The sequence below is a fragment of the Schistocerca piceifrons genome, chromosome 6 (genome assembly GCF_021461385.2).
Source record: "Schistocerca piceifrons isolate TAMUIC-IGC-003096 chromosome 6, iqSchPice1.1, whole genome shotgun sequence".
Taxonomy (NCBI): domain Eukaryota; kingdom Metazoa; phylum Arthropoda; class Insecta; order Orthoptera; family Acrididae; genus Schistocerca; species Schistocerca piceifrons.
Window position 1 is genome coordinate 37,472,796 of NC_060143.1, and position 25,754 is coordinate 37,498,549.

Consider the following 25,754-nt stretch of genomic DNA (forward strand, 5'->3'; position numbering starts at 1 on the left):
ACGTTATGTGCCTCTAAAGTAATGGTTTCCATTGTCTTCTGAATACTCATACCGTTGAATATTGTTATTTCTTCCGCCTTTTGGGAGCAGTTTCCCACCTCAAGGGCAACAGAGTGCCCTGAAGGTCTGTTCGCGCCTCCACCTTCCTTGACAATGCCGTCGGCAGATTGGGATGACTTCTTGCTGTTGATTTTTATTCAAATTTTAGGCAGTGGCGGGGTTTAAACCCAGGACCGAGGACATTTTAGTTGCTAGTCGAAGACGCTACCCCTACAACGTGGGTACGTCCCAATTATGCATGTGGAGACGTTTATTCCATGACACTTCTAAATTATTGGTCTCATTTGTCGTGTTCCTTTTGAATAATATCTGGGAATATTGGCAAGAGACTCCTAGTAATACACACGGATAACTGTGGAAGTGAAATTATATTGCTCTTCTGTATAACGTCGAACGAGTCATAGATACAGTCTTGTGGCAAAGTTTGATGTGAAGTACTGTAGATTACAACGTACGCAACTTTCGCTGTAATCATTCGCCGGTACAAAGAAGACAAAGGAGCTCCCATTCTCTCTTGAACAACTGCGTATTAATCACATGATGGCTGTTGGCAGCAGATAACAGATGAAGAGCGTGATGTTAATTAGCAACACCGTCCTTGAAGCAGAACAAGCATTATCAGTATTACGTAAAAAAAGAAAAAGTCATCGTCATTGTTCCGGAATGGAATTTGCCGATAATGGAATACAGAACGGTAAATTCCACGTATTGATATGTGCGGTACGTGGAACGGTGCTTCAAGAAAACAGTCAACACATTTCAGCAGATATAATGACCACTTCAAGTCCCATTCAAGGAAAGAGAGGTCAGAAGACTGCACAAACTCTTGCACTTCATAACACCGCATGATTGCGTTATTAGGCAAACTTACTGGCTGACTGTTTTTTTAACACTGACGGGGTGATTATACGGAGTGACTGAGAGACTCTGATTACGACAAATTACTCCACTCTTGCTGGTCTCTTTCGTGTCGGGGCTACATCACTGCTTTCATGAAGTGAAAGTCTTGAGTCCAGTCCGAGACATATACATACGTGTCTTATTTTTTTTTTGTCTCCTGTGTAAATAATGTATTTGTATATGTTATTAATTATAGTGAGCAATGTACACAATCTGTGATGAATAAAAGGATGACTCAATTGCAGTATTCTACGTTCTAACGACGAGTACAAAGATCTCACTCTCTTTTACACAATGAGATAATTGCATACTTCGCTGAGCATACTGCTAATATGTTGCAATGGTGTGTATATTTGAAGGAAACAGCGGTTAGTGTCACATATCATAAAATAATTCATAGATGTTTGAAAGTACTCTGTAAGAAGCGTGAAGTACTGCAAAAAAATAGAATGTGTATTACAGCCACGTTAGTTGAAATACAGTTGCTGCTTCGGATAACAGTGCTCCATACCGAACCACTGGAGACTGTACATAAGGCAAAAGATTAGCGACAATCAAGTACGGTCCTCAACATCAGCGGGACCACCCGATGAGAATATAAAGGTTTCTGATCGGAGAACGCCTTCCGTTCCTCTTTGTTGTTCATTAAAGTCAGAATTATGGATGACTTTCGTGTTAATCTCAGCTCCTTAAAAGAGCACACTGTTCGCTTTGAATAGACGTAGAATTTGTGGAACTGATACCAGCCAACCAAGTGACGCTATACTGATGATTTCATGGTGATATCTTCAGCTGTCCTTTATTTTGCACAATTCGCTACTACAATTTATTATAACGAATAAATCAAATCATTAGAGATTACACAGTTTACAAAGAAATTTAAGGTTGTATAGTATATCACACACTGGAATAAACGGCAGGAAAGTTATACCATAATTTGAACAAAAGTAATTTGATCTTTTGAGCCTCCATAGAATATAAGTTTTTTTTGCAGTAATAACAGTATATAATACTTTTCGTCAAGAAGCAAAGTCCACATCGACAGTTAGTAACACTCTTACAGAAATAACTAGGCCAAACATTCAGGAATGCAGTCAAAAACAACACCACGTCAGAGATAAAAGCTATAGTACAAGCTTGCAATAGCAGTATCAATATACTAAATTATAATCTTTGGTTCCATGTGAATACTGTACAGTAGTGAGCCAGATCATCAAACTTCTTGTATACGTACCTAATACATTAAGAAATGCCACACTGGCGACCTTTGTAATGCAAAATACATCGTAAATGCCAAAAACAAATCGGCTTAAACCACAGGAAACCAGTTATTGCGCCGGCCGAAGTGGCCGAGCGGTTCTAGGCGCTACAGTCTGGAACGGCGCGACCGCTACGGTCGCAGGTTCGAATCCTGCCTCCGGCATGGATGTGTGTGATGTTCTTAGGTTACTTTAAGTAGTTCTAAATTCTTGGGGACTGATGACCTCAGCAGTTAAGTCCCATAGTGCTCAGAGCCATTTGAACCATTTGAACCAGTTATTGACATCAGTACATCAGGTAAGCCACATTGGCGAAATTTGTATGTTACAAAACATCGTAGTTGGCGTAAGTTATGGCAGTGAAGCAGCTTCTATGTGCCAGACGGGTTTTAAGTATCAGCGAGGAAAAGATGGGTTGACGTGGGAGCGTGACAGAATGCCAGAAAGCGCAATCGTATTTGGACACGCCCGTGACCACGCCGTAAACGAAGTTGCCCGATTTGTTGGCGTATCAACGCTGACCGTACAAAGAGTCTACATCCAAACAGTGATCGCACAAAGATCCCAACTACTATGGACTGCTGTTCAGAAGAGACCAACACCCCCTCGTACTCTTACGGATTCATGGTGTCAGTTCCCTGCAGCACTACTTCAGACATCAGCCGAGTCCATGCCACGTCGTGTTGCGGCGCTTCTGCGTGCTCGTGGGAGCCCTACACGGTATGAGGCAGGTGTTTCTTTGGCTTTTCAGTGTATTAAGATACTGGGTTCTCATGAGCAGAGAAGAGGAAGTTTGGCAGCTGATATCTATCAATGGTACACTACTGGCCATTAAAATTGCTACACCACAACGATGACGTGCTACAGACGCGAAATTTAACCGACAAGAAGAAGATGCTGTGCTATGCAAGCGATTAGCTTTTCAGAGCATTCACACAAGTTTGGCGTCGGTGGCGACACCTACAACGTGCTGACATGTGGAAAATTTCCAACCGATTTCTCATACACAAACAGCATTGCCTGGAGAAAAGTAGTTGTGATGCCTCGTGTAAGGAGGAGAAATGCGTACGATAACGTTTCCGACTTTGATAAAGGTCGGATTGTAGCCTATCGCGATTGCGGTTTATCGTATCGCGACATTGCTGTTCGCGTTGGCCGAGATCCAATGACTGTTAGCAGAATATGGAACCGGTGGGTTCAGGAGGGTAATACGGAACGCCGTGCTGGATACCTGCTAGTGATAGCAGTCGAGATGACAGGCATCTTATCCGCATGGCTGTAACGGATCGTGCAGCCACGTATCGATCCCTGAGTCAACAGATGGGGACGTTTGCAAGACAACAACCGTCTGCACCAACAGTTCGACGACGTTTGCAGCAGCATGGACTATCAGCTCGGAGACCATGGCTGTGTTTACCCTTGACGCTGCACCACAGACAGGAGCGCCGGCGATGGCGTACTCAACGACGAACCTGGGTGCACGAATGGCAAAACGTAATTTTTTGGGATGAATCCGGGTTCTGTTTATAGGATCATGATGGTCGCATCCGTGTTTGGCGACATCGCGGTGAACGCACATTGGAAGCGTGTATTCGTCATCGCCATAATGGCGTATCACCCGACGTGATGGTGTGGAGTGCCATTGGTTAGAAGTCTCGGTCATCTCTTGTTCGCATTGACGGCACTTTGAACATTGGACGTTACTTTTCAGATGTGTTACGACCCGTGACTCTACCCTTCATTCGATCCCTGCGAAAGCCTACATTTCAGCAGGATAATGCACGACCGCATGTTGCAGGTCCTGTACGGGCGTTTCTGGATGCAGACAATATTCGATTGCTGCCCTGGCCAGCACATTCTCCAGATCTCTTACCAATTGAAAACGTCTGGTCAATGGTGGCCGAGCAACTGGCTCGTCACAGTACGCCAGTCACTACTCTTGATGAACTGTGGTATTGTGTTGAAACTGTCTGGGCAGCTATACCTGTACACGCCATCCAAGCTCTGTTTGACTCAACGCCCAGGCGTATCAAGGCCGTTATTACGGCCAGAGGTGGTTGTTCTGGGTACTGATTTCTCAGGATCTATGCACCCAAACTGCGTAAAAATGTAATCACATGTCAGTTCCAGTATAATATATTTGTCCAAGAAATACCCGTTTATCATCTGCATTTATTCTTGGTGTAGCAATTTTAATTTCCATTATGGGTCAGTATGAGTCTGTGGTAAAGGAGGCAGTCAACTATCGTCATGTACATCCGTCACGGGTAAAATAACTGCAGTCTCACATGGTGTACCTAACCGCCGCGTACAAAAAGCCCAAATCCATCCTGATTAAAATCTGTCAGGATCTCCCAAGCTCGCACACAAAGTCATGTGATCCCTACAAAATGGAGCTGCGTCACCGCGAATACTGGCTGTTTTGCGCGCTCGGCTAGCACTGTGCTCGAGAGCCAGCTGGGCAGCCCTCACGGCGGCAGCGGAGCGTGTCGCCAGGGGCACGTGTCGCGAGGCACAATGAGCGGCGGAGAAAGCGGCCCCCGACCGCCGACACTCATTGTGTCGCGCTGATATTAATTGGCAGCTAGGCCCGCCGTCACACACGTTTTCACTTTTCTCCCTGCTCGAGGTCGCTGAATTTGCGTGGCGTTCCTTGCAGTGGGAATAGTTTGCAGTACAAAATTTGGAAACGATTTTCGTCGCCTTACGTCGTAGATATCGTTGATGTTAGGTAGCTATCAGAAAACTGATTTAATAACGGGTACTCAGTAAAGCCTGCAATATGACACAGATATGCCCGATTTATAAGAAATTAATCAAACATCAATGTCAGAGTTGTACGTGAAGAATTAAGTTTGTAAATGCATGTGATACATTATGTGCTTAAGTTTTAAGAAAACTACCATTGCCAATCGCTGTAACAGTGTCATCAGATTCCCAATATACTGGCCATTAAAATTGCTACACCAAGAAGAAATGCAGATGATAAACGGGTATTCATTGGACAAATATATTATACTAGAACTGATGTGTGATTACATTTTCACGCAATTTAGGTGCATAGATCCTGAGAAATCAGTACCCAGAATAACCACCTCTGGCCGTAATAACGACCTTGACACGCCTGGGCATTGAGTCGAACAGAGCTTGGATGGCGTGTACAGGTACAGCTGCCCATGCAGCATCAACACGATACCACAGTTCATCAAGAGTAGTGACTAGCGTATTGTGACGAGCCAGTTGCTTGGTCACCATTGACCAGACGTTTTCAATTGGTGAGTGATCTGGAGAATGTGATGGCCAGGGCAGCAGTCGAACATTTTCTGTATCCAGAAAGGCCCGTACAGGACCTGCAGCATGCATTGTCCTGCTGAAATGTAGGGTTTCGCAGGGATCGGATGAAGGGTAGAGCCACGGGTCGTAACACATCTGAAATGTAACATCCAATGTTCAAGGTACCGTCAATGCGAACAAGAGGTGACAGAGACGAGTAACCAATGGTACCCCATACCACCACGCCGGGTGATACGCCAGTATGGCGAAGACGAATACACGTTTCCAATGTGCGTTCACCGCGATGTCGCCAAACACGGATTCGACCATCATGATGCTGTAAACAGAACCCGGATTCATCCGAAAAAATTACGTTTTGCCATTCGTGCACCCAGGTTCGTCGTTGAGTACACCATCGCAGGCGCTCCTGTCTGTGGTGCAGCGTCAAGGGTACCCTCAGTCATGGTCTCCGAGCTGATAGTCCATGCTGCTGCAAACGTCGTCGAACTGTTGATGCAGACGGTTGTTGTCTTACAAACGTCCCCATCTGTTGACTCAGGGATCGAGACGTGGCTGCACGATCCGTTACAGCCATGCGGATAAGATGCCTGTCATCTCGACTGCCTTCAAATAACCCCAAGAAAATTTTGATATTTTCCTACTTGCTAAGTGCAAACTGTTAGTCCTACAGAGAAATTGGGAAATTTGATGTAGTTAATTTTGTGCTGAGATACATTTTTGCTACAGGCTGTAGTTTTCGAATTATTCAGGAAAACGTAAAAAAAGTTTCCTTCAAACGCGATTTTCTTGAATAACCCGAAAATAATGGCCATTCCAGTACCAAAATTAACTAATCTAAATTTCCTACAGAAATGTCCTGTTCGTTTTTTCTGTAGGACTAATTGCGTAGCGAGCGCGAGAATATGAAAATCTTGGGCGTGTGTTTTGAAGTAGTTGAGGATTGCAACGGGCAGCTGAATCACCCAGTGTGTATTGACCATGTGAGCAAAACTTGAGTAAAGAAAATAAAACATTTTAAAATTAAGAATGTGGATGTTATTACACAAGCTTTTGCTGACCACCAAACAACTGTAAGAATAAAATTACCTATAATATGCTCTCCATTACAAAGACCAAATCCATGGTATTTTTAGGAGACCAGCTCATGCGAATTAAGATCGAAATGATTAGCAGATCGTAGAGCAAGTTAACAAATCACAATATTTAGTGTGCAGTATTAAAATAATTAAATGCAATATGCTGTATAAGTTAAACTATACCTAAGGAACTATATGCAGAACGTTGGGAAAGATAGTCCACATAGATTACTTAAATTATGGCTGTATCTGCACTGCCGTATGGATGTAAAAATTGGAGCTTTAACATGAAAGATGAAAAGAGAATAGAAGCATGTGAACTGAATTTCCCTAGGTACGTGGCTGGATATACTTTAATACATAAAAAGAAAAATGACATTCAAGGTGAACTGAATTTGTAAAGCATAATTGACGCAACAATACAATACACACAAACTGTACGCCAGATGTAATAATCACTAAAACAATGAAACAGTATAAACCAAGAGGCAAAAGATCTTTAGGAAGAGCAATGAAGAGATTGCTTGATCAGTTTTGAAGGAGAGGTAGCAGACCAAAAGGCCCAACCCCTGATGTAGATGATGATGACGATGACTTACTAAGTATCGTGTACTAGGGATATCCTAATCAAACCCCAACGGTTTCTGCTTTATTTTTCCAGCACTCTTCTGACTGGTTTGCTGCGGGCTGCTACGACTTCCTCTCCTGTGCCAAATCCTTCATCTCATAAATAAATGCACTTGCATCCTACATCCTGTACTATTAGTTGGACATCTTTCAGTCTCTGTCTTCCACTATTGTTTTTACTCTCTACAGCTACCTCTGGTATTATGGAAGTTATTCCCTGTTCTAAATCCACGACACCGTCTTACGGTGGGTGATGGACGATGCCATGTGTGCCACTGTTAATTCTCTCCTTTCCTGTTCCTGTCGCGAATGGTCTGTCGAAAAAACAATTACTGGTAAGCCTCTGAGTGAGCTCAAATCTTTGTACTCATCCTATCTTTTCTTATTGTCAATCTTTTCCAAACACTTCCTTTCCTTGTCGATTCAGTGCAGTACCTTTCTTTTTCGTTAGCATGCCAAATTTTGAAGATCCATCTTCAACACCGAATCTCAGATGCTTGTATTCTCTTTTTTTCTGAGTTTTTATGAAAACGTTTCACATTCGTACAAGGTTGTGTACCAAATGTACATTTTTAAAAATTTCTTCCTCAGTTTAAGGCCCAGCAGAATGCTTTTAGAGGCGAACGTTCTCTTTGTCAATAGATCTTTCTTGATTCCTCCGACAATCGTATTCTACCTCAAAGGGAGCAAAATTCCTTTTCTTCATTCCATTCTCATCTGCAACCACAGGAGTACGGCATTACAACTAATACACTCCTGTTGTAGTAATACAGTGGAGGATCAGCTGATAACATCATTCCTTTACATATTGAAAATAAACGAACAATAGAAATATTTACATACCAATACTTTCCATAGAGTAAGACCTTTAGCGCAAAATGTCAACAAACACCAAGCAACCACTACCCTGCGAGTTTTCCAGCAGATATGAACATGTTGGCTTACTCTTTGGGCACTAACCCAAGATTTCCATGTAGACTGTTCGAGCCATATTACTTTTGATTGTGCATAAATATTTTGCTGTTGGGATTACTAAAACTGGAAACAATGATAAGACCTGAAAGTGTGTGCTGCCAGAAACCTTGCTCTGCTGGATATTTAGACCGCTTCTGTAGATTTGGCTCCTCAGCCAGAGTGAACTTTTTGAAAGAGTACATGCATTACCTATATTTGTCATTCCATTTGCATATGTAACAGTAATTAGACTTGGAGCTGATCAGTTCTAATCTCACTGGTCATTAACAAGCACACATCATCAGAAAAATCATACATATAGATATTTTTGTACATATTTTTGTACATAGTGACAAATATTTATTCACAACCGATAAAAAGGTTCAAATGGCTCTGAGCACTATGGGACTCAACTGCTGAGGTCATTAGCCCCCAAGAACTTAGAACTAGTTACACCTAACTAACCTAAGGACATCACAAACATCCATGCCCGAGGCAGGATTCGAACCTGCGACCGTAGCGGTCTTGCGATTCCAGACTGCAGCGCCTTTAACCGCACGGCCACTTCGGCCGGCGATAAAAAGGAGTTACGTGTTTGCACCTGCTGCTACCCTTCAAAGTAGTCACCAGCATTGTACAGAACGCATTGCCAGCGATGTGGAAGGCGTAGTATACCGTTAACACAGCCTGTTCTGTTGATGGTGCGAATGGAGCGGTCTATTGCCTGTCAAATCTCCGGAACAGTTCTGAAGCGAATGCCACGAAGTGGTTCCTTCATCTTCGGAATCGAACCATAGTCACAAGGACTTACGTCCGAGGAGTGTGGTGGATGGTACAGTACTTCCCAGTCCCATCGACCGAACAGAGCAGCCACAGCTTGCGCTGTATGCGCCTGCGCATTGTCGTGCAAAATGATGGGTGGGTTGCTCAGAAAGTGTCACCGCTTCTTTCGCAAAGCTGGTCGAAGGTGATGCTCCAAAAACGAACAGTAATACTGTGCACTGACGGTCTGCCGTGGAGGAGCGTAATGCATTAGGACAACACCATCACAGTCGTACACGAGAATCACCAGAACTTTCACCATACTGGGGCTCTAACACACTTTCGACTTTCGCGGCTACCCATAATGACGTCATTCGTTGGATTTGCGTTTCAGTTTTTGCTTCGCGGCATTCGCTTCAGAACTGTTCAAGAGATTCGACAGGCAGTAGACCGCTTCATTCGCACCATCAACAGAACAGGCTCTGCTAACGGTATACTACGCCTCCCACATCGCTGGCAACGGGCTCTACATAACGCTGGTGACTACTTTGAAGGACGGTAACAGGTGCAAACTCTTTTGTATCGGTTGTGAATAAATAGTTGCCACTATTTAAGTTCCAACCCTCGTATTTGGGTATGGGGGTTGCTTTGTCATGATGAGGTATATATGAAAATAAATGCACGTTTTAAGCAGCATGTGTTTTGTATTTGATGGTATGAGCTTGACAATGACCAATGAGGCTAAAATGTGTCAATTAAACAGAAAACTATAATTATGAATGAATACAGCCTGTTCAGGACATATATTCTCCTTCATTAAATTACGACCACTTGCAGGTTTGGAGTCATTGCACTGTGAGAGAACTACATTATGTTTCTATTAAGTTAACTGGTGACATTGTCTTATTTTATCAGTGTTTGCAGAATTATGACAGCTTTTTATCGTTAATAACCGCTTTTGATTTCGTAAGCACCTCTTGTTATCTGTAGAGTTCTTCGACATCCAGACGAACGCATAAGTGAACTAGTGTTTCTTATATGCACAGTACCCTGTTCTCTACGTGTAGTTTATTTATTGTTACTCTGTTGCTCATTGGGTCGCACAACGCGAATTTACTTTTTAACTGATAGTAAGGAGCATACATACAGCAAACAGCTATGCTGTTCACCCACTAGTATCACGGATAAACTAATTTTGATAGGTAGTGTTCACGTATTGTTTTTGTTTTATTGATAATGGTCGTTGTGAAAGGAACAAAATGATGTGCAATGTCAAAACATAACCAAGCCTACAGGTTTACTCCACAGAGTAAATGAGCGAGTGCGTGTACTTGCTACGGCTCTGATCTTCCAGAGAGCGGGGCCTCAGATCCTCGTCCAATAGAAATTTTAGCATAGTCGCCCTAATTCGATTAAGCCGAATGCCTGGATGATGCATTATGTAAGGAGTTTCATTTGGGAAGGACGTGATTTTTCTCTCCGCTATTATCCTCTCTGCGCTTGTGCTCCGATTATAATAAAGTCATCGACAGGAAGGTAAACCCAAACTAAAGTTCCTTCTTTCCTTCCTTCCATCTTCTGAGACTTGCAGTGCCCTATGACATACTCCAAATGACATTCCAAGGATTAACCAACGACATAGGTTTACAGTCTTATCAGATGCAAACGTAGGCATCTCGTATGTCTATAATCGTCATCATATTATGCAGTCTGAGCCTTGTTGCTGCAAAAATTTATTCAATTTCTCGCTTTCTCCTTAATAATTGTGTCACTGTCCTTTTCACTTGTTTGAAGATTTTTTTAGGCCTCCTCATTCTTTTATACATTGTATTTTACGTTCGAGAATGTTTTTCATTACGGTACCTGTTCTAGAAGTTACTCTGATTTTGCCTTGCAGAGATGGAGCTATTACTTTATTTGTTACAGGTCTCCTAGTTTAATTATGACGAAAGATCATATTTTGCAGCCGATATAAGCGAATGTTGACTGGTTTCCCTCTAGATTTTGATGACTATACTACACGTGAAGATTTCAGTTTAGTTGCAGCTTATCTTTTCTACTAACTACCAGCACTAGCTTTCATAGAGAAACACATGCTACACAAGGGGTTTAGTATATGTCTTCCATGTATTGATGTTCATGAATTTAAGAAACTCCTCTTGTACTGCACATTTGGCAGGGCTTCCAACTTTCTAATGTTCAGATGTGTGTGAAATCTTATGGGACTTAACTGCTAAGGTCATCAGTCCCTAAGCTTACACACTACTTAACCTAAATTATCCTAAGGACAAACACACACACACCCATGCCCGAGGGAGGACTCGAACCTCCGCCGGGGTCAGCCGCACAGTCCATGACTGCAGCGCCTTAGACCGCTCTGCTAATCCTGCGCGGCCCACTTTCTAATACCAAGAATACATTGGTTATTTACATTTAGAAACGATACTCCTTAAAGATCAAACCTGTCTTCTTTATTCGGTTCTGGAGCTTAAAAGTATCAAGTATGAAGTGCTTCATTGACCTATGCTGTCGATTAGAAACAATTTTGTCTTATTAATGTTAAATTTATGCTGTCTCAAATGCAAAATCTTAAAACATAGGATTTACACGATTTATTTTAATTACTGTGTTTTCTCCTTTACAATGATAGTTCCTTTTTCAGTAAATGGACAGGAGAAAGTGGGACAATCCTGTCTGACAAGCTTCTCGCATTTATATGTCGATGAAACCTGAATGAATGTTTCGCCGCCGACATTTGAATCGACCACCTTCAGCCGAAAATCATCGGATCACATCGGTTTAGCAACATCATAAATGTGGAAGGATAACAATCTACTGAAAGTCTACATTCAGCCTAAGTTAATCCCTTGGCTATAATCTGAGTGAATTGATAAGAAAAAAAATGAGGAACGAAACATTGACTCGGAGATATTTACTACCATAACCAAAAATTAAAACATAAGACCAAAAAGAAACTTCGCAACTTCATGTGAACAGTAGAATATCTTAAACATACAGAGGATGGATAAAAATATGGAAAGGCCTTGAGAAATGCATGCTTAAACATAAAAACGGTTGTTAGCTTCAAAGTTGCGCTGTTTCGTTTGACCACGAACGGCGATGTCCTCAGTACAGTCGTGGACAGAACAGTATCCTGCGTAGTTGTGAGTGCGTTATGTCGGAGCTAAGTGTATTCGAACGAGGGCAAATCTTTCGTTCTCGTACGGCGGGTTCTTCCGCAACCAAGGTAGTCTAAGTGTTTGGTACTGAAAGAGGCACCGTATCAAATATTTATATCGCTTGCAGGAAAAGCAGAAAATCATCATCCGCTGAGTCACAGCGCGGATGAAAGTGTGTGTTACGTGATCGTGATGGACCGTCACTGAAGAGGATTGTGACGAAAAATAAGGGGACGACAGCTGCTAAGGTCACTGCAGAAGTAAATGTCGCACTTGCGAACCCAGTCAACGCCCCAAAAACAACACGAATGGAGCTCCAGAAGCACGGAATTGGAGGGCGAGCTGGAATTACAAAAACCCTCATAAGTGATGCAGATCCCCGTATTGTCGTATTCTATGGCCACCACGGTTATTCTGACAGGCCTCGTTACTGCCAAGGATTTTGTGACCATTTTGGTTGCTCAGGTCCAATGTTTGTCCCCCAACGGTCACGTTGTGTCCCACGATGGCAGGGCGACCGTTCGCACTGCTTGCTTTGCCCAGGACTGCTTACGTGAGCACGAGGATGAATTGTCGCATCAGCCCTGACTACAACAATCACCACATCTAAATATTATTGAGCCTTTGTGATCTGCTTTGGAGAGAAAGGCGCATGATCACTAGGCACCTCCCTCATCGTTACCTGAATTTGCCACTATTTTGCAGGAAGAATGGTAAAGGATTCCAGTGAAAATCACACACGCTCTGTATTTATGCGCCGGTCGGAGTGGCCGAGCGGCTCTAGGCGCTACAGTCTGGAACCGCGCGACCGCTACGGTCGCAGGTTCGAATCCAGCCTCGAGCTTGGATGTGTGTGATGTCCTTAGGTTAGTTAGGTTTAAGTAGTTCTACGTTCTAGGGGACTGATTGTGGTGTCACCGCCAGACACCACACTTGCTAGGTGGTAGCCTTTAAATCGGCCGCGGTCCATTAGTATACGTCGGACCCGCGTGTCGCCACTGTCAGTGATTGCAGACCGAGCGCCGCCACACGGCAGGTCTAGAGAGACGTCCTAGCACTCGCCCCAGTTGTACAGCCGACTTTGCTAGGAAAGGTTCACTGACAAATAACGCTCTCAATTGCCGAGACGATAGTTAGCATAGCCTTCAGCTATGTCATTTGCTACGACCTAGCAAGGCGCCATTACCAGCTTATATTGAGATTGTTATTAATGTACCGTCAAGAGCGATGTACACCAATTATGGATTAAAGTTAAGTATTCCAGCAACAACGTACCTTATTGGCTATATTAATTACATTGTCCTGTTCCAGACCTCACGCCAGTCTGCGTGAGCTTAAACGCGTGCCTTTCGGCTTCCTCCAAACCCCGTGAATTGGCTTCTGCCAATTCACAACACTGATGACCTCAGATGTTAAAGTCCCATAGTGCTCAGAACCATTTGAACCATTTTGTATTTATGCATACGGAGCCGACTGCCAACGGTTTTCCTATGTCATGATTTCAGTCTCTGATCACAATATGCATTCTTTAGACGATGACCGGTTTCAGTCTGTAATGACCATCCTCAGACTGAAACCGGACATCGTCTAAAGAATGCGTATCGTGATCAGAGACTGAAATAAAAAAGCATTTTACAGTATTGGATCACTGTTTGTATACGCGATTATGTCGCAGTTGGTGATTCCTATGTCATATTGAATGTGTCGTGTTTTTGGTGTTTCGATATTTTTGTGCACCCCCTGTAGTTAGATATAAATAGTGAAGCAATATAAGAGTACTATATTTGACGACACCAACGAATGCACGCGTAAATTGGAATTTCTATTGCACGCGTCCAATGTGTTTTGCATACATTCCCTTTTCTCAGAGTCAGTGCTGATAAATGTACATCGTGAGTTCAGCGATCAACATAGCAATAGACTGTAAACATACAACACAAAATAATCTCTCAGGAAAGCACAACAGAAACATATTGGCATATTGGGAAATGGAAATGTTGTACCTGAGATGCTGGTTAGTCCGGTGAAATACTTGCTAAGTGATCTTGTTGTATAACGGGCGGTCAAAAGTTTCCCGAAGGCCGTACAGTCCAGGATCGCTATGTCACACAGGCAAAACCTCCGTGAGCATTCAGGAAATCCCCATCGACGCACCCGTTTGAAGATATCTGTCTGGTAGAACACCGTGTCCTGCTCTTGGAAGAAGTGCGGAACTGCTTGTCGTGCGTCCTCATCCGGCAGGCATTTTTTAAGGAACCGAAGGTGTCATAATCGCATGTGGAGAGCTCAAGACAACGGCGTGGGCGCTCGAGTGTCGTGGCGTAACTTCAGCGTTACGACATTTTGCGATATGGGGGCGTCTTGCGTCGAATCGCGACCAGAGCGGATCATGACGCACCATTCTACAACGGTATTTTTCGACAGACTCTCTGCGCTACTCACATTCTTCATTCTCTGATAGATGTCTACCGGTGTTTGTCCTTCGCCAGTCAAGAAAGATAATACACTCCTGGAAATGGAAAAAAGAACACATTGACACCGGTGTGTCAGACCCACCATACTTGCTCCGGACACTGCGAGAGGGCTGTACAAGCAATGATCACACGCACGGCACAGCGGACACACCAGGAACCGCGGTGTTGGCCGTCGAATGGCGCTAGCTGCGCAGCATTTGTGCACCGCCGCCGTCAGTGTCAGCCAGTTTGCCGTGGCATACGGAGCTCCATCGCAGTCTTTAACACTGGTAGCATGCCGCGACAGCGTGGACGTGAACCGTATGTGCAGTTGACGGACTTTGAGCGAGGGCGTATAGTGGGCATGCGGGAGGCCGGGTGGACATACCGCCGAATTGCTCAACACGTGGGGCGTGAGGTCTCCACAGTACATCGATGTTGTCGCCAGTGGTCGGCGGAAGGTGCACGTGCCCGCCGATCTGGGACCGGACCGCAGCGACGCACGGATGCACGCCAAGACCGTAGGATCCTACGCAGTGCCGTAGGGGACCGCACCGCCACTTCCCAGCAAATTAGGGACACTGTTGCTCCTGGGGTATCGGCGAGGACCATTCGCAACCGTCTCCATGAAGCTGGGCTACGGTCCCGCACACCGTTAGGCCGTCTTCCGCTCACGCCCCAACATCGTGCAGCCCGCCTCCAGTGGTGTCGCGACAGGCGTGAATGGAGGGACGAATGGAGACGTGTCGTCTTCAGCGATAAGAGTCGCTTCTGCCTTGGTGCCAATGATGGTCGTATGCGTGTTTGGCGCCGTGCAGGTGAGCGCCACAATCAGGACTGCATACGACCGAGGCACACATGGCCAACACCCGGCATCATGGTGTGGGGAGCGATCTCCTACACTGGCCGTACACCACTGGTGATCGTCGAGGGGACGCTGAATAGTGCACGGTACATCCAAACCGTCATCGAACCCATCGTTCTACCATTCCTAGACCGGCAAGGGAACTTGCTGTTCCAACAGGACAATGCACGTCCGCATGTATCCCGTGCCACCCAACGTGCTCTAGAAGGTGTAAGTCAACTATCCTGGCCAGCAAGATCTCCGGATCTGTCCCCCATTGAGCATGTTTGAGACTGGATGAAGCGTCGTCTCACGCGGTCTGCACGTCCAGCACGAACGCTGGTCCAACTGAGGCGCCAGGTGGAAATGGCATGGCAAGCCGTTCCACAGGACTACATCCAGCATCTCTACGATCGTCTCCATGGGAGAATAGCAGCCTGCATTGCTGCGAAAGGTGGATATACACTGTACTAGTGCCGACATTGTGCATGCTCTGTTGCCTGTGTCTATGTGCCTGTGGTTCTGTCAGTGTGATCATGTGATGTATCTGACCCCAGGAATGTGTCAATAAAGTTTCCCCTTCCTGGGACAATGAATTCACGGTGTTCTTATTTCAATTTCCAGGAGTGTAATACGCGCCGCGTTCGTCTTTTCTGGACGCATTGGTAATGGCGTCGCCGCGTTTACCGCACACATGTCGGAAAGACACGAATGTCACACTAGTTCCTTGCCTGTATGCCGGTGCTCATATATCCGCATAGAAGTTGCGCTACGTCGCATATACGCTGCTGCAAAGCCTGCAAACTGAGAATTTTTGATCGGCCCTTATAGTACTCGTGTCTTAGGTCGCTACATGTGTCCAAGAGTTTGTACACGAGTTAGGACGCCAACGCGTGCACTTCCACGAAAGGGAAAGCACGCTGACTGTGAGAGCAGCAAAGCGCTGGGAGAACAGGAAGAGGAAATAGAAAGCGCTCGCGGCGTGCGAGTTTGCTCCCTCTGGTTCAACAAAATTATGAGAACACAGCCGTACGCGTCAAGCAATTCCGCGTTTTGGTCCGAAAGGATGTTCCCGTAATTTCTGAGATTATGACTTAGCAATTCCGGAGTTAGCTCCCTCGCTCCACAATATGGTGACCACGAGTGAATCCCCACAAATTAATGCTCTCCGCTCCAACGGGAGGCGTATGGGGATGGAAAAGGTAGCATGATGATTTGTCCAGTGGCAAAAGATTCCTGACTAGTTCTCCTGTAGATCTCCGGGGGGATGGGGCGAAGGGTTGGGGGGGGGTGGAGGGGGGTGGGGGTGGGGGGAATGCTCAGGATGAGGCGTGTGTGTGAGGAAAAGGTCGAATAACCACCGAAAAGACCATTTTCCACGAGTGGGAAAGATTTGTCGGATGTGACAGAAGAAGAAACAGGATTCGATTTAGAAGAGATAAGGTATCCGTACTAGAACCACAATTTGAGAGAGCTAGCTTTGGAGGACCGATAACATTCTATCAGACTTTCTGAAATCTTTGGAGGAGGTGGCAACAAAACGACTACTAACTTTGGTGTGTAGAATGTATGAGTCTTGCGATATACCGTCTCACCTTCGAAAAAAAAAATATCATCCACACAATTCCGAAGACTGTAAGAGATGACACATGCGAGATTTATTGCACAATCAGCTTAACAGCTAACGCATCCAAGTTGCATACACGAATAATATACAGAAGAATGAGAAAGAAAATTGACGATGTGTTAGATGACGATCGGTGTGGCTTTAGGAAAGGTAAAAGCACCAGAGAGATAATTCTGACGTTGCAGTCGATTATGGAAGCAAGAATAAAGAAAATACAAAATCAGTGTATTTTCTATGCGCATTAAAACTACAGACTTTTTCCTTATTCTCACAACCAAAATGGCTACCGCCGATCTCTCTCTAAAATAACGTGTTCTACCTTAGTTTATTAACAGAGAGCGAGCCCTTCCTCTTACTGAGGAACAGGAAAAACATCTTATGTTTTTTTAACACTTGAAAATCAAAAATACAGGACGGGAGGCGCAGGCTGTACGCTGGCCTACCGCTTCACATTTCCTCTTTGCCTCTGAAGAAAACGAAAACATAAAAGCAAGAAATGCAGAAGGTTCATCACATCAGTCTATACGCCGAAGAAGCACTGAGGGAAATAAAAGAAAGGTTCAAGAGTGGATTAAAATTCAGGATGCAAGGGTATCAACGACAAGATTACAGGATCTGCTGAATGGAAAGAACAGTCTAACGAGTACAGAATATGGTTTGAGAGTAACTCGAAGAGTGATAAAAGTAATCAGAAGCAGCAGGATTGAGAACGTCGAGAAAGCTAACATCAAAATTGGGGATCACGAAGTAGACTAAATTAAGGATTTCTGCTACATAGGCAGCAGAATAACGTATGACGAACGGAGCAAGGAGGACATAAAAAGTAGACTAGTACTGGCGGAAAAGGCATTCCTGGCCAACAGAAGTCTGCTAGTATCAAACGTAAGTCTTACCTTGAGGAAGACATTTCTGATAAAAGTACGGTTTGAGCACAGCATTGTATGGTAGTGGGACGTGGACTGTGCGAAAACCATAAGAGAATCGAAGCTTTTGTGACGTGGTGATACAGAAGAATGTTGAAAACTAGACAGACGAATAAGGTAAGGTGTGAGGAGTATCTCCGCAGAATCGGCGAGGAAAGGAATATATGGAAAACAGTGATAAGGAGAAGTGACAGGATGATAGGACATCCGTTACGGCATGAGGGATTAAATTCCATGATACTAGACGGAATTGTAGAGTGTAAAAACTGTAGGGGCCAGAGACTGAGTACATCCAGCAAATAATTGAGGACGTAGGTTGTACTTGCTACTCTTACATGAAAAGGTTGGCACAGGAGAGGAGTCCGTGAAGGGGACGTGTCAAACTGTTCAGAGGGACTAATATATATATAGGCATTAGTCCTCTGAACAGTTTGACACGGCCCCCTCACGAATTCCTCTCCTGTGCCAACCTTTTCATGTAAGAGTATATATATATATATTAACTAGTTCAAATAATCCATTGGTGGAAAATAGACAGACCATTATATATATATACATATATATATATATATATATATATATATATATATATATATATATATATATATATATAGGGTGAGTAATTTCGTAAACCACATCAAATACTGACGAATCGATTCCACAGACCGAACGTGAGGAGAGAGGCTAGTGTAATTGGTTAATACAAACCATAAAAAATGCACGGAAGTATGTTTTTTAACACAAAACTACGTTTTTTTTAAATGGAAACCCGTTAGTTTTGTTAGCACATCTGAACATATAAACAAATACATAATCAGTGCCGATTGTTGCATTGTAAAATGTTAATTACATCCTGATATATTGTAACCTAAAGATGACGCTTGAGTACCACTCCTCCGCTGTTCGATCTTGTGTATCGGAGAGCACCGAATTACGTAGGGATACACAGGGAACGGTGATGGACCTTAGGTACAGAAGAGACTGGAACAGCACATTACGTCCACATGCTAACACCTTTTTCTTGGTCTTTTTCACTGACGCACATGTACATTACCATGAGGGGAGAGGTAAACGTACAGATGTGGTTTCCGTTTTGGATTACGAAGTGGAATAGAGTGTGTCCCACTGGAAACGCGTCGACGTATGTGGTATCAGCATGATGGTGCACCTGCACATTCCGCAATTAACACTAGGCTGACCCTTGACAGGATGTTCGACGGGCGTTTCATAGGACGTGGAGGACGCATAAATTGGCCAGCCCGTTCTCCTGATCTTACACCTCTGGACTTCTTTCTGTGGGGTACGTTAAAGGAGAATGTGTACCGTGATGTGCCTACAACCCCAGAGGATATGAAACAACGTATTGTGGCAGCCTGCGGCGACATTACACCAGATGTACAGCGGCGTGTACGACATTCATTACGCCAGAGATTTCAATTGTGTGCAGCAAATGATGGCCACCACATTGAACATCTATTGGCCTGACATGTCGGGACACACTCTATTCCACTCCGTAATTGAAAACGGAAACCACGTGTGTACGTGTACCTCACCCCTCATGGTAATGTACATGTGCGTCAGTGAAAAAGACCAAGAAAAAGGTGTTAGCATGTGGACGTAACGTGCTGCTCCAGTCTCTTCTGTACCTAACGTCCATCACCGTTCCCTTTGGATCCCTACGTAATTCGGTGCTCTCCGATACACACGATCGAACAGCAGAGGAGTGGTACTCAAGCGTCAACTTTAGGTTACAATATCTCCGGATGTAGTTAACATTTTACAATGCACCAAACGGCACTGATTACGTATTTGTTTATACGTTCAGATGTGCTAACAAAACTAACGGGGTTCCATTAAAAAAAACGTAGGTTTGTGTTAAAAAACATACTTCCGTGTAATTTTTTATGGTTTGTATTAACCAATTACACTAGCCCCTCTCCTCACGTTCGGTCTGTGGAATCGATTCGTCAGTATTTGATGTGTGTTACGAAATATATCCAGCGGTAATGTTAGGTGACTCACCCCGTATATATATATATATATATATATATATATATATATATATATATATATATATATATATATATATATCGTAACACAGTTTAATTCCGCTCATCTCACGACGATAGCGTGCACTCAGCCGGTACTACTTTCTCACTGACCACAGAATCTCACAACAATTTCACTTGCGGGACGCACTTCGGCCCTCGACTATCGATTCTTGGCCTATCCTAGACCTGTGCGAGTAAAATATACTTGAGCAAGGGACCGTGGATTCCCTTCATAATGGTGTCTGTCCAGTTTCCACCAATGGATTATTTGAACTAGTTTGTGTTTGCTACTCATCATGTTTATAACTTTCCTTTCGGATTTAAAAGTGAGACACATATTTCCGAGTCCACTGAAAATGGCGTTCTATTCACACCCACACCCGTAATCAGGTCGCTAACGAACGCCTTGACGGGCGCTCCCCTGCAAGGTAGCCAGTTCGAATCCTGGTTCTGCAATAAAAATTTTCTACCAGAATTAGACTGGAAAGAGGAGAAGACTCGACAAAGTACTGTTTTCAGCTTGAGGAACTGATGGTTCATTCTTATGATGGAAAGATCGCCGATGGCTGATGGAACAATTAATTTCTTGTCAAGACTGTACCGGAAAACATGTAAGTAGGCTGTTTAGGATTTTATGTTGGTAGCGCCACGTAGCGCTCTGCATGAAAATCACTGACTGTGCTGTGTGCAGTCTGTGGCTGGTTGGCATTGTTGGAATATTCGCTATTCTATTGTTGGGCAGTGGGATGTGAACAGCGCATAGCGTTGTGCTGTTGGAGGTGAGCCGCCAGCAATGGAGGATGTGGGGAGAGAGATGGCAGAATTTTGAGAGCGGACGATCTGGACGCGTGTTCGTCAGAAAAAGGAAATTTGTAAGACTGGGTGTCATGAACTGATATATACATTATGACTTTTGAACACTATTAAGGTAAATACATTGTTTGTTCTCAATCAAAATCTTTTATTTGCTAACTATGCCTATCAGTAGTTAGTGCCTTCAGTAGTTAGTATCTTTTATTTAGCTGGCAGTATTGGCGCTCGCTGTATTGCAGTAGTTCGAGTAACGAAGATTTTTGTGGGGTAAGTGATTCATGAAAGGTATAGGTTATTGTTAGTCAGGGCCATTCTTTTGTAGGGATTATTGAAGTCACATTGCATAGAGCTAAAAATATTGTGCGTCAGTTTAGTGTCGATCAGAATCAGTAAAGAGACAAATGTCTGAGTACGTTCAATTTTGGTCAGCTGTTTGAAAATCTAATAACGTAAGAAGTTTACCAGCACAGTAATTGATAATTTTTCTAAGGGGACGTTTCAAACAGACGAGATTTAGAAAGGACGGGGAAGACTGGTGCGTGAAATTCCTCATCACCAGACTTTGTGCCAATGTCCTGGATTAAATTTCAAACTTTTCCACAATGTATCATGGCGTGAGCGCGTGTGGCAATATTGATAATGATACATTCATCGATTGAGATGTTAAGCGCAGGTGTCCCATCTTAGAAGAGGAGGCTGTATGCCACCACTGGATTCATTCACTCCCGGATCTTATCATTATACAGCACTAACATGACGCTGCACTATACTGGCACCCATTTCAGTCATCTACACTCAACAGATGCGCTTAAAAAACAACTGTCATACATCGATGTAGAAAGACCATAGAGCGCGGACAAAGGTAATACTTTCCGATTAAGCAAGTGTACCTACCTCTAGAGGTCTCCCATAACTTCCGTTAGTTATGTGTTTACATGAAATTATCCGCAACATAACACATAAAATCCGTAGCCGTCGCCGGCCGGTGTGGCCGAGCGTTTCTAGGCGCTACAGTCTGGAACCGCGCGACCGCTACGGTCCCAGGTTCGAATCCTTCCTCGGGCATGGATGTGTGTGATGTCCTTAGGTTAGTTAGGTTTAAGCAGTTCTAAGTTCTAGGGGACTGATGACCTCAGAAGTTAAGTCCCATAGTGCTCAGAGCCATTTGAAACGTAGCCGTCGCTTTGAGAACTAACGTACAGGATTTTGGCGTAGGTAGCAATTCATTTATACACTGACGAAAAAAAAAAAAAAAAAAATCGCAGCCCCAAAAAATAATAAACGTAGAGTAACGAAATTTCTGGCGTACATTCATCTAGTTAACATGTTTGAAGTGATTAATGTTGCAAGATCGTAGGTTAATGTAGGCACGAGATAAGCCATTGCAAATGTGAAGTGCTGGTACATTAGTGACTGGTGTAAACACCAGGATGTTGAATGCAAGCATGCAAACGTGCATGCACTGTGATATACACGGGCCGAATGTCAGTTTGTGGGATTGAGTTCCATCCCTGTTACACTTGGTCGGTCAATACAGTGACGGTTAATGCTGGTTGTGGGTGACGCTGGGGTTATCGTCTGATGATGTGCCATATATGCTCATTGGAGTCACATCTGGTGACCGACGAAGCCTCGGTAACATGTCGAGTATGTTGGGTTACAACAGCGCTATATGGGCGAGTGTTATCCAGTTGGAAAACACCACCTGGAAAGTTATAAATAAACAAATGTCGTGTGACTAGGGCCTCCCGTCGGGTAGACCGTTCGCTGGGTGCAAGTCTTTCGATTTGGCGACTTGCGCGTCGGTGCGGTGGAAATGATGATGATTAGGACAACACAACACCGGGTCCCTGAGCGGAGAAAATCTCCGACCCAGCCGGGAATCGAACCCGGGCCCTTAGGATTGAGATCCTGTCGTGCTGACCACTCAGCTTCCGGGGGCGGGCACCTGGAAAGTTGTTTATGAATGACAGCACAACAGGTCGAATCGCCAGACTGGCGCACAGTTTTATAGCCAGCGTGTATGAGATAACCGCGAGAAATCACACCCCAGACCAGTACTCCAAGTGTAGCTCCAGTGTTTCTGGCACGGAAACTAATTGGTTGCAGGCCCCCAACTGGCCACCTTCTAACCAACACACGACCATGACTGGCACAGAGCCAGAACCAGCTTTCGCTAGTAAACACAACAGACCTCCACCCTGCCCCCCCCCCCCCCCCCCCCCCCAAAGAGCTCTCGCTTCGCACCACTGCAGTTGCAACTGGTGGCGATTTGGGGACAGTGGAACGCACGCTACAGGGCATCTGGCTCGGAGCTGTTCTTGAAGTAACAGATTCATTTCGTTGTTTCAATACGGTGCCAACTGCTGCTCACATCACTGCTGCTGCAGATGTAGTACGGAGCTCCAGAGCCATAGTGCAACAACGCCATACGCCGGACGCCGTAGTCTTGCCTACAATTAGTGCCACGTGACCGCCCTGAGCCCCATCTTTTAACGACCGTAGATTCTCGTGACCACCACTGCCAGCAGTCATGTACATTGGCTAAATCCCTTCCAAATGTTTCTGTAATATCGCAGAAGGAACGTCCAGCTTCTCGTTACCCTATTACACGACATCGTTCAAACTCATTTAGGCGTTCTTTAATAACATCAACCCAACCACGTCCAATCTGAATGGTAACTTACGCTCACCGTGTATCTAAATCGCACTTGAGTTGCATCCTCCCACTGGCGCTGCCACTTTTATGCGATTGGCGTGAAATATGAAGAGACATTATCTTTCAGGTGTAGAAACGAAACTACTAAGCCACGTTTATGTCGCACAGCTCGTTCTTGCTACTGCGATTTTTTTCCGTTAGTATTTTATCCGCAACGCCACACGTTGAAATACTTGGGCGCCATCACGTTTTCGATAGTCATTTTTAACCAGTGACACGATCACGCCTTAGTAACGGAGAGAATTTTATCCCCAAAGTACTCAACATTTCTCACCTTTCACTCAACATTTCTGACCTTGTCAGCGTGAAAACGAAGCCTTTCACCAGGTGGAGCAGCGACTGCTTCGATAAGGAGACCTTGACCAACCGAGTGTTTAAATCCGTCTTCCTTCACCAGACCTGAAGGTCATTGCAGTCACCTTGTGATAATTGCGATTATTTGCCGCTATACACAAGGAAACCAGTACTCGCCCGCACAGTGGCGAGTGTTTAAACGCCGCTTCCAGGACGCGGCGGTGCGCCAGCCCTGCGTCGAATCAGCCCAGAGGATTAACGACGAGGGTCGAAGCGCCGCCCAGCATGCGTGGTTTTTAGGCGGTTTTTCTCCATTCCGCTAGGTAAATCTAAGGCTGGTACCCAACTCAGGTACGTGATTTGCATAAATTTAGAAAACTTTCGTTCATTTTCACATGAATAACACTACATGCAGACAGTAATGGGAACACATTTTGATTTCTATGGTAATGGGGTGGTGACAAGAAAGACATTGGGACATCACTTAAATCAACCTTGCCAAATCTGTTATAAACCATGATGACCCTGCACCAATGCAGGACAAACGCACATGAAGAAGAAGAAAAAAGCAGATGCACATGAAAACTAGTAAATATAAGTTCTTTGTCAACGGCCAGTGCTGGTTTTTGCCACGACTTTTCTTATGAAGAGTACCTGTCAGGGCGTAATCTTCTTTCCGGTGGATCAAGACGAAAATGCGTTTTATAGACGTGTCCTTGGAGGCACTTGTTAACAAGTAGGTGGAAACATGGGGTTATTTCTCGGAGATTCGTTTAAGTACCCCATGCAGTCTCTTCTATTTAAGATTTAGATGGCTCATACACTCATCAGTTCGAGATGGCTACGTCATTGTCTTGGTAGACACTCCCCCCCCCCCCTCCCTCATCCACTACCGAATCGACAGTTCCTCGGTAATGGTTGGACGAAAAATTTCAATCACATTTTAATCCTTTGTGGAGCTTGTTTTATGACAGAATGCCACCGTATGCAAAGTACTGCATTGGTTTTGTCCAGCAGTGAAGACAATGACTAGCTACGAAATTTATTGTCACGAAGTCAAGAAGGATTTGAAAAATACACGAAAGAGGTTTAGTTGTCCTTTCCGTTTCGTATTTTACAATTTTGAGTTTCCTTGTATCACCATGTGATTGTTATTGTTATAATAAGATAACTTGATGTTATAAGTTATTGGGCTTCCATTTTTCTAAATGTCAAGCAGTAATTTATCTCCAAGTTTTTCTGGTTGGTCATTACGGGTAAGCTACTTACGGAAAGGCAAACGTAAAAATCACTTCACTAAAAAGGCACTAGAATGAACAGACAAGCCGCGCGGGATTAGCCGAGCGGTTAGGGGCGCTCCAGTCATGGACTCTGCGGCTGATCCCGACGGAGGTTCGAGTACTCCCTCGGGCATGGGTGTGTGTGTGTTTGTCCTTAGGATAATTTAGGTTAAGTAGTGTGTAAGCTTAGGGACTGATGACCTTAGCAGATAAGTCCCGTAAGATTTCACACACATTTGAACATTTTGAACAGACAAATATCTTCTCATCTTTTTTATTTTCCGTCCCGAGACCAACACATCGTTTTCGCTCTGGTTTGACTAGACTGCGATTATACATCGCATTATGTTGGTGCGTAAGTCCGTAGCGTTTTTGTTTGCTTGTTGGTATTCTTGTTGCTATGGGTTATTTATCGAGTTTCATTTTTTTACTTGTAGTTCACTGTTGTTATGTCAGTTTACATACTGTCATTTTGTCGTTTGGACGTAGTGAGTGGAGTTGTGGACTCTAGGAAAGAGAGTGAAAAGCTGAGAAATCGGAACATTTCCGACATATTATTCCGTTTCAGTTCAATAGAGGACTGACAGCAGCGCAGGCAGCCGGAAACATTTGCAACATGTATAGGGTTTTTTTTCCATT